The sequence below is a fragment of the Lathyrus oleraceus genome, chromosome 1 (assembly GCF_024323335.1).
Source record: "Lathyrus oleraceus cultivar Zhongwan6 chromosome 1, CAAS_Psat_ZW6_1.0, whole genome shotgun sequence".
NCBI classification, from domain to species: Eukaryota; Viridiplantae; Streptophyta; class Magnoliopsida; order Fabales; family Fabaceae; genus Lathyrus; species Lathyrus oleraceus.
In genome coordinates, this window is record NC_066579.1 from 324,501,552 (window position 1) to 324,521,182 (window position 19,631).

The window sequence follows — 19,631 nt, forward strand, 5'->3', positions numbered from 1 at the left end:
AACCAACTTGCACACTTAAAGTTAATTTGATCTTTGGGGATCATGGAGGATTATATATGCTTATGATGATGTACAATAAAGTAACCCTTGATATCTTTGACCAATTGTTGAAGAAACTTAATGAGGAAGGCACACAAGATACCTAGATGAATTAGGGCTTCCTTGACAACCAAGTTTCAAACTTAATGAGGAAGGCACACAAGATACCTAAAGAACATGGGGACCCATATATGATGCTTAGAACCAATATGGACCTTTGCTTGCTTGATCCCTTGCACTGAGGGTTTTAATCCCTAGTTGTGAGCTTGATGAGGCACAGGTGGACACACACTACCTACAAAAGAAACAAAGCTACACTAGACATATTTTTGTATTTTGGTTAGTAAACAAATAAAAATAAAGTATGATACAATCACATATGCTTGATGATCTCTCCCAGTGCAAACCCAATGAATGATAGGTGAGGAGGTTACAAAGGTGTGATCATAATGCCAATGTAAAGCTATGAGATGGCATGTGGGATCTTAGGGGTCAAAATCAGGGTCTTATAACTGACCCTATTTAAGGTCATTCTATCCGAAGATGTGAAGGTTAAAATCTTCATATCAACGCAGTAGAATGAACTTAAATAACAATAACAAGAAATAAATTTCGATCCCTAAGAGACCTCATGATGCATATGATATGAATGCAAAAATAATCTTTATGGGAGATATATTGCCACAAAGGAAAAGAATCCGGGAAAGACTAAAAGTCCACATGCAAGCTTCATATTCTGCCATGTTGTTTGTACACTTGAAAGTCAATCTAGCTGTAAATGGTAGATACATGCCTTGAGGAGTAATAATCACTGCCCCAATGCCATTTCCATATTGATTAACAGCTCCATCAAATTCCATGCCCCAACGGGAACCATATTCTGGCCCTTCTTCTAGCAATGGTTCATCACAATCCTTCATTTTCAAGTACAAAATCTCTTCATTAGGAAAATCATACTGCACTAACTGATAATCTTCAATTGGTTGATGAGCCAAATGGTCAGCCAAGATACTACCTTTGATCGCTTTCTGAGATCGGTATTCGATATCATACTCTGATAACAACATCTGCCAACGGGCAATTCTCCTAGTTAAAGCAGGCTTCTCAAATATATACTTGCTTCTCAGGTGGTATGATTCAACATATACTGACGCAAACGCTTAGCAGCCCAAGCCAATGTGCAACACGTTTTCTCAAGCATTGAATATCGAGTTTCACAGTTGGTGAATTTCTTACTGAGGTAATAAATTGCAAATTCTTTCTTCCCAGTCTCGTCTTGCTGACCAAGAACACAAACCATACTATCTTCGAGCATAGTCAAATACATGATCAACAGTCTTCCTTTAACAGGTGGAGACAAAATCGGAGGCTCAAGCAGATACTCCTTGATACTGTCAAGAGCTTTCTGGCAGTCTTCGGTGCAATCACAAGACTGATCTTTCCAAAGAAGCTTGAATATAGGCGCACATGTGGCAGTCATGTGGGAAATGAATCTGGAAATATAATTCAAGCGGCCAAGAAAACCTCTGACTTGCTTCTCAGTTTTGGGCGCATACATCTCTTGTATTGCTTTGACCTTTGCAGGATCAACCTCAATACCCTTCTCGCTGACAATAAAGCCCAACAATTTACCAGAACGAACACCAAAGGTACACTTATTAGGATTCAAGCGGAGTTTATACTTCCTCAAACGCTGGAATAGCTTCAACAAATGCTCAACATGTTCCTCTTTATCAATCGATTTAGTAATCATGTCATCAACATAAACTTCAATCTCTTTATGCATCATATCATGAAAAAGAGTAGTCATTTCTCTCTGGTAAGTCGCACCAGCATTCTTTAGACCGAAAGGCATCACTCTATAATAGAATGTTCCCTAGGGTGTAATGAATGTAGTCTTCTCCATATCCTCAGGTTCCATCTTAATCTGATTATATCCGGAAAATCCATCCATAGATGAAAAGACTTCGAATTTAGCAGTATTGTCTACCAACATATCAATGTGTGGTATTGGGAAATCATCTTTCGGAATGACTTTCTTCAAATCTCTATAATCAACACACATGCGGACTTTTCCATCTTTCTTTGGTACAGGCATAGTATTGGCCACCCATTGCGGATACTCAGCAGTTACAAGGAAACCGGCATCAATCTGCTTCTGAACTTCCTCTTTGATCTTCACAGCCATATCAGGATGCGTTCTTCTCAACTTATGCTTGACTGGTGGGCATTCTGGCTTCAACGACAATCTATGCTCCACAATATCAGAATGCAACCCAAGCATGTCTTGATAGGACCAAACAAACACATCTGAATACTCTCGAAGAAGATCAATCAACCCCTTCTTAGCATCTGGACACAGTTGAGCCCCAATCTTGACTTCCTTCACATCATCTTTGGAACCCAAGTTGACTAGCTCAATCTGCTCTTCAAATGGCTAAATAATCTTCTCATCTTTCTCAAGAAGACGGGACAATTCATCACTCACCTCTACATCACTTTCCTCTCTGGCTTCAAATACAGGGAATTCAAAATTTGGAGAAGGAGAAGGATCATTGTATTCAATGGGGTTAGGAACCAACCTGCATAATGATTTGAGATTTTGATTTTAGAGAAGTGAATTTGTGACCAAATATTATGCAGATGGACAATTTTATTGTTTATTTATGTTTTTTGTGATTACCATTTTCAGAAATAAGCAAATAGTAAAAATAAACATCAAAGATGTGGATGAATAGAATTAATTTTATTGATGATCAATTTAAAATGCCCAAACAATGTTCACTTCTCCCTTAGGCATAAGAGAAGGATTTTGAGATATAAAAAGCAATTACTTAGTTTGATGAAAAATAACAGGAATATAAACAGCAGTCCAATTGTTGCATGTCTGTCCATGCATCACAAAGTTGGTGCAGTCTTTCTCTTCATTGTCCTCTAGCACAGCAACTAAGTGTTGTTCATTTCCATGAATGAACCCTCCGCTACGGAAACTGAGTTGCATCTCTTCAGATCTAACGGTTGACGAGCCCTTCTGGAACCCCGAACCAGTTCTTCCTTTGTTATCGGCGACCTCTACCATGCGCCCCACTGATTAACAGGACCTTCTTCCACAATCTTCTGCGCATCTTTCAGAGAGGACATAGGTGCCCTAACTCTCTTCTCCGCAACAATAAATAAGGCTTGGAACAACGTTCCAACCTCATCCTCAGCTTCCACATATGAAAAAGATGACATATGGCTAACCAACAATGCTTTCTCACCTCCCACAATTACCAACTTGCCATCTTGACAAATTTGAGCTTCTGATGCAGAGTGGAAGTAACAACTCCTGCTTCATGAATCCATGGCCTTCCCAACAAACAGTTGTAGGCCGGGTGAATACCCATTACCTGGAAAGTAATATGAAAATCACTCAGACCTAACTTGATTGGAAGGTCCACTTCTCCAATGTCTGTCTTGCGCGAGCCATCAAAGGCCTTGACAATTACTCCATTATACCTCATGGGAGCTCCTTGATAAGATAACTTTGACAATGTTGACTTTGGAAGCACATTGAGTGACGACCCAATGTCAACTAACATGTTTTACAAAGCATCTTCCTTACAATTCATCGAGATATGCAAAGGCAGATTGTGATTTCTTCCCTCCTTAGGGAGTTCTTCATCGCAAAAGCTGAAATTGTTGCATGAAGTGATTTTGGCTACAATATGATCAAACTGAGCCACAGTAACATCTTGCTCCATGTATGCCTGTTCAAGAACTCTCTGGAGTGCTTCTTTGTACGCTTCAGAATTTTAAAGTAGAGACAACACGGAAATCTTAGAGGGAGTTTGGAGCAACTGCTCAACCACGTTGAATTCACTCCTCTTGATCAGTCAGAGTACCTCATCATCATCATTATTGGCTTTCAAATTGCTGGATTCACCAGACTTATCTTTCGAACAACCAACCGGATCTACCATAGGCATCTCCGCCTTCTTACCAATACTTAAATCTTCCTTATTCTCCGGCATTACCGGTCCCAAAAATCGACATCTACGGTCACCTTTGTAACATCTGCAATGCTTACCACTGAACTGGTGGTCGGCAATAGAACCTCTTCACCTTTCTCTATCACCATAGAATTGTATTGATACGGTACAACTTTATCAGATGCATACGGGACTGGGCCCGCCAACCGTATTACCAACGGCAAGACCGATCTATTGGTGACATTTTGGCTACTGCTGCTATCATACTAAATCACCAACCACTCTGGTTGTTTAAGAACAGGAACAATGACATTAACATCATCATCAATATGACAGGATTGACAAATCTGAATCATGCCTTCATCCATAAGGCGCTGGATGTCCCTTTTCACAAAAACACACCCCCTTGGGTTCACACTACAAATATCACAACCATCGTGATCATGTTCACAGTCACTCACCATACATATGTCCTTGTGTATCTCCACCAAAGATCCACAAATAAAGCGCACATCAAAAACTTTGTACTCACCAGGACAACCGTCCACCATGTTTACTGAAGAATTCCCATGAGCGGGCAAAGGATTAGCTTTCACATTAGGTGTGCGGTCTTCAAAAGACACCATGCCACTCTTAATAAGCTTTTGCACCTCGTACTTCAGCGGATAACAGTTCTCAATATCGTGCCCAGGTGCACCCTGGTGAAAAGCACAACGAAGTTCAGGTTTATACCACCACGGAAGTTGTTCTGGTATCTGCGGTGGATTCCTCGGTTGAATCAAATTTTTTAGGACTAAAGATGGATACAGCTCTGCGTATGACATATGAATCAGGTCGAAAGAGGCCTTCTTCCTCTCAAAGTTTTGTTGCTGGTGATTGTTGTTGTTGGAATTGTGTTGTTGTAGGTGTTTGTTCTTTGTTGCGGTTGTTGATGTTGATGTTGATTTTGATATTGATGTTGTTGTTGTTGTTGAATTGGTGTTGTTTGCTGTTGGGAGAATACTGGAATGACGGATGATACTTGATGATGATGATGTTGACAGGGTGGTAAATTTCTTCTGGGTTGAGGCCTCCTCTGCCTCCCACTGCTTATTGCATTTGTTTCATTATCCTTCCTCTTGCTGAAATTGTTGCCATATTTCTTGCTAGTTGACGCCTCCTCTTTTAACAATCGTCCTTCACGGACCCCCTCTTCAAGTCTCATCCCCATATTTACCATTTCGGTAAAATCACTAGAGACACTGGCAATCATGCGTTCATAATAAAATGAACTTAGGGTTTTGAGAAAGATTTTTATCATTTCCTTCTCCTCCAAAAGAGGAGTGATCTGGGCAGCCAACTCTCTCCAACGCTGGGCGTACTCCTTGAACGTCTTCTTATCTTTCTGAGAAATGGAACTCAGCTGGTCCCTATCTGGCCCCATATCCACATTGTATTTGTACTATTTCACAAAATCCTCTCCTAGATCGTTGAAAGTGCGGATGCTTGCACTATCTAGCCCCATGTACCATCGGATCGCAACACCTGCCAGGCTATCCTGGAAATAGTGAATCAGTAGTTAATCATTATCTTTCTGGGTTGACATCTTGCGGGCATGCATCACAAGATGACTGGGTGGAGACGAGTTTCCCTTATACTTCTCAAAGTCAGGCACTTTGAATTTTACGGGGATTTTCACATTGGGCACTAAGCACAATTCAACAGCACTCTTCCCAAACAGATCTTTGCCTCTCAGCGTTTTCAGTTCCTTGCGCAACTCAAGGAATTGGTCCTTCATCTCATCCATCTTCTCATAGACATCCGGGCCCTCAAATGGCTCGGAATGATAGATGGTGTCTTCTACACGCGGAAAAGTGTGCACAATGGGAGGTGGCACAGACATGACCGGGCTAGATGCCGACATGGAAGCAAAAGTGGGAGCGAAACCTCTGGCACAAAATTAGGTGGAATTCCCCAAGGGAACCCAGCAGGAAGATTCGGAGCGAAGTGGGCGGTGGCAGCAGGCACAATAGAGGTAACCAATTCAGAGATGACTGTCCTTGCAAGAGGAGTTAAGGGAGTTGGAGAAGCTTGGCTCTGGGCAGCAAGAACTAACTCCATCATTGCAGTCAGCCGAGAAATCTCCTCTTTCAAATCTCGGTTCTCTTGCTCAAGGTGTTCCATGATCTTTGGACGATTAGTTCGAGTGTTGTACCAGTGAGTCAGCTTGGCTAAAGCACAGAAGAACACCAATCAGACACCTGACAAAAACCTACTTATGCAAATGATACATGAGATGTAATGCTTGATTATTTTTATTTTCAAGGAACTTACTATATCATTTGCAAATATATAAAAATTGAAATGGCAATTGTAATAATTTGATATGTCCAAAAATCTCTTTTCATTTATATAAGTTGGAAGGATTACACTGAGTACAATTTCAGAAACCAAAGTAAAAGATACAAGAGAAAAGGAGACTAGTCATCCTAAGGATCCCTAACAACAATGTCAGCAGATCTGGCTAAAGGCGCGTACTTCCTTTGAATGTGATGAATCTCGGTCTCAAAAGAAGCCTTCATCTGAGTCTTCTCGAGGACAAGCTAGTCAATAATCTTCTCCCAAGCAATGGAAGGCTGAGGCATGCTAGAAGATGAAACATCTGGCTCTCTCTGTCTATTTGTCACTCGGTCTTCAAGTAGCTCAATCAGTGCATCTTTGTCCTTAAACTCCAATAGCAACTCTTCATGCTTCTTGCTCAAAGCATGGAAACGCTCTTCCTACACATCTTTCTCTTGTTTATTCTTAACGAGCACGTCTTCCAACTCCTCTACATCTTGGTTAGAGAGAGTTAATGACTCAACCACAACCATAGACATAGGTCTCTCACAAGGATAAGGCATCTTTAACTCCATAACTCTCTTCTTCACCCAAAGAGTGTAAGCTTCCAAAGCTACACAATTGCACGGACCAAGCTCGAATCTTCCTTTCCTATGCACATTATGCCAAGCATGCACAATCTTTTTCTTCAAATGCTGGGGATTTTTACCCTCTTGATAGAAAAGACCTTGTAACAAAGTGTTATTAGGTTTGTCTCTCAAGGGGAACCCAATTTGACGACGAGCCAAAGCAGGGTTGTAGTTAATTCCTCCTTGTGTACTAATGAGAGCCACATTAGAGAATTCACCACAACTATCAATAATCTCCAAACCGCTTAAGGACGGATCATACCAAACTATATCATCATTAGTGAGATACATAAGTCTCTGAGACCATCTTAGACATTGTTTGTTCTCCAAAAAAGCAGGCGTCTGAGGCAAGTGCGAAATAAACCACTTGTACAAAAGAGGAATGCAACAAATAATCGTTCCACCACCCTTAGAATTCCTTAAATGCAAAGAGAAATACATATCACCCAACAAAGTAGGCACAAGATTCCCAATCAAGAAAAGTCTAATGGCGTTAACATCAACAAAACCGTCAATGTTAGGGAACAAAGCTAATCCATAGATGAGCAACATAAAGATAACTTCAAAAGCATCCACAGTACAAGCTTGAGCAAAAGTAGTAGCTTCCTCGATGAGGAAAATAGATGGCAATCCAAATAACCCTCCTTTCTTCACCCAATGAGCCTCTATCTCATATTTCTTCAAGTGAAGAGCTTCAACAATAATACTAGACCGTGGAATCTCCTCCAATCCACTAAAGGATACTCTACTAGAAACAGGTATCCCCAAAAGGTCATAATACTCCTCCAAGGTAGGCACAAGTTGAAAATATGGGAAAGTGAAACAATGGTAGAGAGGATCATAGAACTACACCAATACACTCAACAATCCTTCCACTACATCAATAGACAAAATGGACAGAAGCTTCCCATGACGTTGTTTGAAGTCCAAGGGATCTAATACAAAAGATGCTAGCTTCCTTAACTCTTTTAAGTCGGGACATCTGAAACTGTACTTCTTAGTGTTCCTTCGTCCATAATCCATGGTCTGAAAATATTTGCAAATGACACCTTAGTTCCTTGAAATTTTGTGTGATGAATGTTATGACGCACATGAAATGTATGAATTCAACATTCACAAATAAGGGATCACACACAAGTAAACAAAGGTCAAGGGATGAATCAAGTCATTGTCAAAATCAATCATCCATTTTGGTAGATTATGGTTTTCACCTTATTAACACCCAAGTTCCATTGATATTGACAAGACTTGATTTGATCAACCAAGAATCAAGGGTTTGTTGCAAGTCACGAGCATGGAGTCTGGGTAAGAACCATCCCAAAGGAGTGAACTAAGGATAAAAACCTGTAGATCATGTTCTAAAAAGTTCCCAGAGTCTTAATTCCATCTATCGGATATCACAGGTTAAGATCACTAGCTCATTGACTCATAATATTCTCAAGAGAAACTCGTCTGAGTGTAGTATCGCGTAACAAGTGTTATCAAGTCTACACTTGAACAGTTTCCACACTACATCCTAAATAGGCCAAGATGGGTTAGGTGTTCTAAGGTCCTCAGCTTCTCAGACCCAATTAGAAATAGTAATGCCTAGCCACAAATACTTGTGTGACATCTCCAATTCCAAATGAGTCTCCACTGAGCAGATGGATCTCAAGCCAACTTGTTAAGGACTACTCCACACAAGTCGAACATGACTATACCATCCTCCTATCTTAATTGCACTCAAGTTCAGGTTAGAACTTATCTCACCAGTCAGAGATCACCAAGCATAACAAGCAGATTATGTCACACATACATATATACAAACATCACATATATACAAATATATTCACACAAAAAGTAGGCTAAACCCACTAGAGACTACTCCCCGGCAGAGTCTCCACTTAATTTCTGTAGCGTGAAATTCATGATTATCAAGCTATTGACAAGCTAGAGATCAATTAACAAGAGTCGTCACCGCGCTTTTATTGTTTCCAGGGGAAAAGGGAAAAAGTACGAACAAAACCCAAAAAGTATGAAGTTTTCAAATAAAAACTAATAAAAATCAGATATCACAGGTAAGGGGGCTGGTTACACAGAGGGAAGGTGTTAGCACCCAAAGTGTCCTATGTACTCCTAGGGAGCCCTTTTTGTGTGCATATGTATTTTGCACAAAGTGATGTTTACAAACAAATAGAATGGGGGGATGAGAAAAGAATTCATTAATTATATTTTTGTGTTTGGCAAGACCTTCGGTTTTGTGCCTACGTACCAACATATAAATGAGGGATCAAAACCTCGTATTTGATGCTAGAAATTTCAAAATGAATGTGTTCGTTTTAACAAAAATTAAGTTTGAAAGGCATAAAGGCCTGAAAATGGTTTGAATGAGTTAGTTCTTTTTGGCTTTTTGAAGATTTAAGTCAAGTATAGTTAAGTTCATTTACAAGTTTGATTTAAGAAAATAAGTTTGAAAATGCAATGGCATAAGGCCAAAGTTTCTACCTTTTGCAAAAGTGGTCAAAGTTTAGAACAAAATAGTTCACACAAAGAAGGTTTTTAAAACGGAGGGAGAGATTTTGAAGTTAAAGAAATGGGGAGAAGAGGAAGATACTACCCTATGCACAAAAATTTAAAAGTTTAAAGTTGAAAAGATCTAACCAAATGGGAGCAATCCAATAGACAAGTATGTCAATAGAAACCCAGAATTCCCTTGGACTTTTCAGAATCAAGAAACACACATATGCACAATTATATCAATCTTGAAGAGCAAAGGCATCAAATAAAGATGACCTCATCCAAGCTTATCCACTTCATGATCTTCTTCAGAATAGCCTATGTAGCAGATGAATTCCATAAGTCACAGGTTCAACATAACAACTTAACAATGATCAATGTTGCAGATGAATCTGGAGAGATCTAAAATGATGTATCAGATGAACTCAAACTTGCAAGCTCTTGGTTCTTCAACAAACTGGCATTGGCCGACTCCATTAGCAAAGGAATGTTGCCTAAGTTCTAAGTCCAATTGGGGAGATCAAAACAACAGTCCACTCAAAAGTCTTTTAGGGTTTTTTGTTATTATTATGTGAATTAAAGGTCAAAGACCAATAAAAAAAACAAAGCAACAAAGTATATCTCACAATATGGTCCAAGTGGACAAAATGAAAATTGCATAAGCATAAACAATTAGAATGATATGTACAATGACAAATGATAATAGAACAATAAAAGTAAATTGCATTAAAAGTAAAAGCTTGAAAGTAAAATTTAATGGTTAGTAGGTTAATAGTTTGTTTTGTTTTGCTTTTGATTTCAAGACATTCCTTAGAGAACACTCAACCCACTTGCCACAAGCATATATCCTTGAACCAAAACATCTTCCAAAGGAAGGAAAGAAGGCTAAGTTTCCACACAATACCATGGAAGATGGGAGACTTACAATCTCACTAACTAGAATGCTTATGCCTTTTATGTCACAAATTTAGCACTAGGTTAAGCAATCGTAATTGGACTTATGTAGAAGTCACAACTATTTGAGGTCGGGCAATAGACTTTTGGTGTTAATGCATGTTAGAGACATAGTATTATGAACTATGCTCATTAAACATACCACACACAAAAAATATGCAAAAGGTACGGTTTAATCTCATCCATACTCATGTTAATCTTTCAATCAACTAGCATTAACACTTTGAGATGTCATTGGCCAAATGGAAATGAATGGATGAAGAAGAGGAATTAGATGAAGAGGGAAGGGGGTGAATGAGATCACAAATTGATCAAAGGAGGACTTTTACCAAATTAATATTATTCATTCATTTTGGGAGATGGAATGTACATTCCATCAATCCCCTAAATCCAATAATATTAATTTGACAAAGTCAAATCAACCTTAACCAAGGCCCAACAACAAACAAGAGACTCAAATAAGTCAATCCAAGTGGTCAACACAATTAAAATGACATTTATTCAATTAAAAATAGTAAAATAATGCATTAAATTCAAATATGTTTTGTCTAAATCCTAAAATCACATCAAAACACCAAATAAATGGCCATGTGATTTATCATAGGTCAAACAAGGTCAAAGTACCTTGGCTAAAAAATTTCATAATTTTTGGACACTTAAAAATATTTTTAAACAATTAAAAACAAATGAAAAATAAATTAATTCATGAAAAATATTAATAATGATCCAAAAAATAATTTTAATTCAGAATATGAGAGAGAAAAATATTTTAAAATTTATGGTGAAAGTCCCATATTTTTTGGATCAATATTAAATTTATTATGAATTATTGAAGAAATGGAATTAAATGGAAAGTCAGAAAATGCTAAAATACGTGGACCATCAGATCTCCCTCATTAATTGAGGTGGCAGGTCTAATGATCCATAGCGCGCATTCCACCAACACGTGAGTCAACTGCGCTGCAAACTTGTTAATCAAAAGGAACGTCTGGGATTATAACATGAGAAATGGATCACATGGTTTAGACCAAAGACAACTCATCACCGGAGCCAGAGCTCCGATTATCTTCTCCGGCGAGCTTCGTCGGACTGGTCATCATCAACCATCACCAAAATTTCAAAGAGGGACATGATTTTAAACAGAAAACATCACTGAGCATGAATATTACCTCAATTTCTTACAATTCCAACTATATTGAGAGATATGTGGAATTGAAAAATAAGGTTCATGATCTGAGTTGTTTCGATTCAGCTTCAAAACAACTCAAACACCTTCCCTACATTGGTAGGACTTCAGCCAACACAACAATCAGTAGAATTGAGCAAGAAACAAGGAGAATCAAAGAGATCAAATTTTCTATAAATTACCTTCAATGGAGGTCTAAGCTTGCTAGATCTTGACCTGAATTGTGCTTTGCTTCACTTCAATTGCTTGCAGAAGAGGAATGGAAAGGCTTAGAATCAATGGACTCCTGGAGAATTGAATTCCAAAACAGTGGAGATTCAAGCTCAAATTCAACTGAATTTCTCAGGTTTATCCTCTTGGTATTAAGGGTTTTCTGTGGGGAATCAAAGCTGGCATAGTGTGTGTGTTAACTCTGATCACAAGGGCTTCAATTTATAGAGAATTCAAATGATATTTGCACACTCTTTCAACTTTCCAATTTTGGAAAAATGATGTAAGCAAGTTGCATGGGCGTGCATAGGCCCATAGAATGATTTCTTGAAAGTCCAAAATGAAGTTCAGATGCATTGGAGATGGATTGGATTGAAAGGCAATTGAGCATTGTTGTTTGAAGTTTGATCCATGCCACATGATACCAGCCTGTTTAAGCCATGCGCAGCCTATGCATTTCTCATCCAAAATGCATGAACTTTAGCTCTTTGGAAAGGTGAGATCAAGGGGAACAAGTTTGATGTTGAACACTTTTTAATTTGAAGCTTTGAGCTTGAAGATATTTGAGGTGGAAGTTTGGAAATTTTTGACATATCAAAATCTTTCTAAGTGTCAAGTCATATGTCTCAATATTCCACCTTACTTAACTTTTTATAGGAGCCTCAAATGAGAAAAGTGTCTTCATCAAAGTTGTAGCTCTCTCCAATACCTTCAAAATGGTCACAAATTTCATGTCATTTGGTTTTGAAATAATAGAGTTATGTATTTTTGAAGTTTGGCAAAATCACTTGATCAATGGTATAGGTCAAAAGTGACCTATATTGTAGCATCATATCACATGTTCAAAGAAGTTGAATTAGCTTCCAGTCTAAACATCAAAGTTGAATTAGACACATTGAATTTTATTTTGCAACTTGGAAATCTTCCATCTCATAAAATATGAGCAAGTTATGGCCTTGGGAAGTTGACTTTCAAATTAGGGTTTAGACAAAATGACCTATAATGTTTCAACATAGAAAATGATTTTCCAAGCAAAACTAGCTCTAGGTCTAAACATGAAAGTTGTTTATAATGTCATTTATATTAAGTTTGGTCTTGGAATAATTTTAATATGGTGAAAATTGTAGGAGATAGGGTCTAGGGAGACCCAGTTTTGATCAGATGAAACCATCAGGCCAACCACCATCCACCAACTTGCTAACTTCAAGTTCTATTGACTTTCGTGGATCATGGTAGATAATGTATGTATAAGATGATGAATTTTTAAGTGTCCCTTGAGAAATTTGATCAATTGGTGAGATAGCTTGTTGGAGAAGTTACTCAAGATACCCAATCAAACTAGGTTTTCCAAGGAAAATCACCCTCAAACTCTTGAAGCAAACTTGATCAATACAACATGTAGAATAAATTGGGACTCATACATGATGCTCATAACAATTCTTGAATTAATTCTTGATTGTGCTCTTTGTTCATGAGGGTCTCAAACTCTAGAAATTTAACCTTTTTGTAACTTGGAACACATCTAGGGTTTGAGACCCTCATGAACAAAGAGCACAATCAAGGATTGATTCAATAATGGTTATGAGCACCATATATGAGTCCCAATGTTCTCTACATGTTATATTGATTAAGTTTTCTTCAAGAGTTTGAGGGTGATTTGCCTTGGAAACCCTAGTTTGACTCGGTATCTTGAGTAACTTCTCCAAAAAGCTATCTCACCAATTGATTAAATTTCTCAAGGTTCACTTCAAATTTCATCATAATAGACATATATGATCTACAATGAGCCAAGAAAGTCAAGAGAATTGTAAGTTAGTAAGTTGGTTGAGGGTGGTTGGCCAGATGAATTCATCTGAACAAAATTGGGTCTTCCTAGACCCTATCTCCTACAATTTTCACCATATGAAAATGATTACAAGATAAAACATACTCTAAATAAAATTACAAATAACTTTCATGTTGGGACTTAGAGCTAGTTTTACTTTGAAAATCATTTTCTATGTTGAAACATTATAGGTCATTTTGTCTAAACCCTAATTTGAAAGTCCACTTCCCAAGGCCATAACTTGCTCAATTTTTATGAGATGAAAGATTTACAAGTTGCACAATCAAATTCAACGTGTCTAATTCAACTTTTATGTTTGGAGTGAGAGCTAATTCAACTTCTTTGAACATGTGATATGAGGCTACATTATAGGTCACTTTTGACCTATACCATTGATCAAGTGATTTTTCCAAACTTCAAAAATGCACAACTCTATCATTTCAAATCCAAATGACATGAAATTGGTGACCATTTTTAAGGTCTTTGAGATTGTTACAACTTTGATGAATACATGTTTCTCATTTGAATCTCCTATAAAAAGTTAAGCAAGGTGGAATATTGAGACATATGGCTTGACACTTAGAAAAATTTTGATATGTCAAATTTTTCCAAACTTCCACCTCAAATATATCCAAGTTAAAAACTCCAAATGAAAATATGTTCAACATCAAACTTGTTCCTCTTTATCTCACCTTTCCAAAGAGCTAAAATTCGTGCATTTTGGATGAGAAATGCATAGGATGCGCATGGCTTAAACATGCTGACCTCATTTGGCATGGATCAATCTTCAAGTGGCAATGCACATGTACCTTGCAATCCAATCCATCTTCAATGTATCTGATCATTCATTTGGACTTTCAAACCATCATTCCTTGGGCCTATGCGCGCCCATGCAACATGGCATCATCATTTTACCAAATTTGGAAAGTGCAAATAGTGTGCAAATATCATTTGATTTCTCTATAAATTGAAGCCCTTATGCTCAGAATTCACACACACATTGCGCCAACTATGAATCTCAATTGAAAACCCTGCACTTTGAGAGGATAACCCTGATAAATTCATTTAAATTTGAGCTTGAATCTCCACTGTTTTGGAATTCAATTCTCCAGGAGTCCATTGATTCTAAGGTTTTCCATTCCTCTCATGCAAGTAATATATGTGAAGCCAAGCACGATTCAGATCAAGATCTAGCAAGCTCAGACCTCCATTGAAGGTAATTTGCAGAAATTTTAAACTCTTCGATTCTCCTTGATTCTTGCTCAATTCCATTGATTCTTGAGTTGTCTGAAGTCCTACCAATGTAGGCAAGAAGATTGAGTTGCTTTGAGGCCAACCCGAAACAACTCAGATCATGAACCTCAGTTTTCAATTCCACATATCTCTCAATATAGTAGGAATTGGATGAATTGGAGGTGATATTCGTGCTCAGTGATGTTTTCTCTTTAAAATCATGTCCCTGTTTGGAATTTTTGTCATGGTTCATGTTGACCAGTCCGGCGAAGCTCACCGGAGAAGACAACCGGAGCTCTGGCTCCGGTGATGATGTGTCTTGAGTCTGAGCCATGGGATCCAACTTCCACGTTTTAATCTTAGTTGTCCCTTGTGTCGCAACATGCCAAAAAAAACAACAACCGGCGAGGAAAAAGAATAGAAGAGTCGCCACCGTTCGTTATTTATCCCAAAGGAGGGAAAGGAAACGATCGGAGAAAACCTAAAGATAGGAAAAGACAAGGTCTCGCAACCAAATCTATGTATCTCATATGAGTATGAGAATCAGAGTCTTCGTAGCTCGGCTACCTATGGGTTAAAGAGAAGTGTGCTCGATAAGACATCGCGTCTTATGCCTACGTATCTCATCTGGAATGAGAATCAGAGCAAAACGTAGTTCAACTGACTACAGGAACAAGGGTCTCGATTGCAACTAGGGCAAGAGAAAGGGAAGGTCTCGATCACATCGAGGGCGAGAGAAAAGAATCGCAACAAGGGCAAAAACAAGCAAGGATTAGTTGTTAGTCGTCAGTCAAAACTCGGCAAGACATCGTGTCTCATGCCTACGTATCTCATATGAACATGAAAATCAGAGTTGTCGTATTTCGGCGAACTAGGGGTTAAGGATTGCCATCTGAACATGGACTTACAAAAGAGGACACCAGCTGTGTCAAAGGGAAAGTGGGCAATGTGTTCAACATCCTAGCAGTAGGTGTCGCAGCTCGCTGAATCGAGTCTTAGGCAGTTACCTATTTGCATGGAAGATCGGAGACGCACGGAAGGTCTAAAAGTGGGGAAGCTCTGCCCTAGAGTTGTCATGCAATATGGACCTATGTGTTAGGATTTACAAAGGGGAACATATACCTAATGTTAGCATGCAAAGAATAAGGGAGTTTTACTTATGTTATCAAACAAAGGGTTCTACCTAATGGGTGCTATCTAAACGGAACAAGAGTCGGCGGATGGAGCAAGGATACGAGCCATGGATAAGGGTATATGGCGATGCCTGAGGCAATCGACTTACAGGTAGATGGCGATGCATGAAGCAATCGACTTACAAGAGGATGGATGAATGCGTGTTGGTTCTGTTAAGTTTTGAAAATGATTACTCGACGTTGGATCGAGCTTTTGATCTTGTTTTGAAATGATTATCAAATGTTCATTTTAATTCTTGTATTAACAGATGAATAAAGAATGAAAGAATAAATAGTATACACTTTATGGGAGAGGTACATTTGTTATGAATGGGGATGGTTCATGGCAATCAAACAATAAGAATATATGCCTCAATCATCATACAAGTAGGCAACAGTTATCAATCAAATCAGATAAGTAAACGGGTATAATCAAATCCAAGACTCAAAGGATGAAATAAGGGAGCATTAAACAAGGCATGGGAATTATGAACATGTTAAACAAACAAGCAAGGGAAAGCATGGATGAAAGAAACAAGTATAACAAATAACAGATGAATCAGACAGATGAAAAGATGCACAAAAGGGTACACTGAAATAATTAAATCAAAAGATGAGGTAGGATCAAATAAAATCAAGATAGAAGGCCTCTAATATAGGGCATATGAGATGAAAAAGCGAGGATCAAAAGATCTCTTCAATTGCCATAAGAAATCCCTAAGTCAAACATCGATCATAAAGAAGTCAACTGAAAATTCGAGCCAACTTAATAAATAGCAAATTAATCAAGAAAATTATGAAAAATTAAACTAAGTAATGTGAGATCAGGACATCATCATCCCCCAAAAATATTTTAAAAATAATGAAAATTGGTTCATGAATTAATTGAAATAAAACATAGGTCAAACCAAAAATCAACCAACCAAACTAGGTTAAAAATAAATCAAGAATAAATAGTAAATTAATCAAGAAAATTATGAAAAATTAAACTAAGTAAGGTGGGGTCAGGACATCATCATCCCTAAAAAATATTTCAAAAATAATGAAAATTAGTACATAAATCAATTGAAATGAAATAGAGGTCAAACCAAAAGTCAACCAACAAGACTAGGTTAAAAATAAATCAAGAATAAATAGAAAATTAATCAAGAAAATTATGAAAAATTAATCTAAATAAGGTGGGGTCAGGACATCATCATTCCCCAAAAAGGTTTTAAAAATAATGAAAATTGGTTCATGAATTAATTGAAATAAAACAGAAGTCAAACCAAAAGTCAATCAACCAAACTAGGTTAAAAATAAATAATAAAAAAATGAAAAATGTGAAATAAAAATCCAAGAAAAGGTCAGGTTGACCATGGGGCAGTGGTCAACCTTCATCCCAAAAATTAGAAGCTAAAAATAATTTTAAGTTATAAAAATAAAATCAAGAATTTAATGTATGCTAAAATGAACCACTTAGAATGAATAATTAAAATAAAATATTAATATTAAATAAAAGAGAAAATAAAAATTAAATAAAATTAAATAAGGCATCAAGAAATATGGAAAATATTTTTGGATATTTTTATGAACAAAGAAAATATTTTAAAATAATTAAAATCAAAACAGAAATTAAAAATGGGAATTACAAAAGAAAATGAAAAGGGGGTGCATTAGTATTTAAAGTGAACTGGAAAATATGAAGCGCTGATGGGCCTTGAACAGAGGGTGTGAAAAGCAGCTAGCGAAGGCCCAAGGTCCAAGTCACCTCTTAAATTAGGCGTGACATACTTAAATAACATTTTAATTAAAAAAACTATGTAAACTTCATGTCAATCGGTCACATTATTTTAAGTCACTACAAGACAAAAGACCACGAACAGACCAGATTAAAACAAAAACAAGGGATCCAAGGGCCCTCAAGATGACACATGATCGTCTTCTTCATTGGGCTAGAAAAACCCTAGCCATGCCATGCAAGAACACACAGGAAAACAGTGGGTTTTTTCAAACTTCAACACCAAAATGCGACCACCATAGTGCATCAAAACACACGAAATAAAGCCCAGATCTCAAGTATGAAATGCAACGATTAACATGGTATCTTTGTTTAAGTGAAATGGTGGCTTAATCATGAAGAAAAGTTGTCAAGAAGGTATCAATATGGACACGGGCATGAGCAAAAAGCCAACAACACAAATCAATAACATAACATGGCCTCATACTGAGGACTTCAGAAGCAAGCATAAGCATGATTAGCATGGTAATGGAACAAGCATGATATTGAGCATAAATGTATCAACAACGTAACTATGGAAATGGTGCAAGGAAGGTTACCTAGTGGAAGTTTGGTCCACTACCTCTTGACTGTGGAGAGAATGGAAGTAGATGATGATTCCTTTGTGCTTCAAGAACTTCAACTCAAGAGAAAATGAAAACTGACTTGTACTGAACCTTGCCTTGCTTTGCTCGAAAAATTCACTAGCTTCCTCTCATGTTTTCGGTTTATGGCTTAAATATGATGGGTCTAATGCCTTAATGGGCCCTGAAATAATCTGATTGTCCATGAGCAAAACAATGCAAGTTGGGTGACATTTGGTGAGGTGTAGAAAGAGGGCACGTGAGAGTTGTTATTTTGGGCAAAACTTAAGTGAGTGGAAATGTTGCTGCATGGCCAAATGAGGAAAAACAAAACATGGGTTGGTTTGTGCAGCATACAACATGGCTGGTTTGGCAAGCAAGGAAACATTTCAAAGTGATGACTTTGTGGCTTCATAACTTGATGAACAAACCACCAATTAATGAGATAATGCAAACAGTAGCAAGATATCATGGAGCTTGGCATATTTCATGTTGAGCATAAGTGGAAATAGTGAATGGAAGAAGGTGAAAAATGGGCCTCAAGTTCATGTCACACCTTTGCAAAACTAGTTGGGCAAGCTAGGCATAAAATCTGCCTAGAAATTTCAAGTCATGGTGCCCACTTTAAGTGAATGTATCTCTCAAACCATGGATCCAAATGAAATGATTCCAAAGGGAGGTAAAAGAGGACATGGAAAGGTATAATTGTTGTGAAGAAAATATTTTCAAATGATGCCTTGAAGTGCAAGAAAATTGGCCAAGAAGTTTTGACAAACTTTGAAGATTTTTAGACTTAGAGATTTTTCTAAGTGTCCTAAAAATAAGCCTCACTTTGACCAAGCATAACTTTCTCAATTTTGATCCAAATGGAGCAAACTTTATATCTCTAGAAATCTTGGAACAAGAGGAACAACTTTCACGTTGGAGATATTTTTTAATGGAGATTTTATCGTGATGGAAAATGGGCTTAAAGTGAGTGCAAAAATCATAAGAACTTGCCCTAAATGGAAAGTCAACCATTTCCAAATTAAGTAACTTTTCCAATTCCTGATTAAATGATGAATCCATGATCCAACCTTGATCAAATTTCACATGTAGGCTCCCCTAGGAATGTATTTTGAGATTCCACTCTCAAAAAGTCAGGAGTTGACTTTTCTGGCCCCATAGTTGACTTTTCCCAAACTGTCTGATTCCCGATTCTAGTGATCAATTGAAACACTTCTGGCTCAAATAAAAAGCTGATTTTTGTATGTA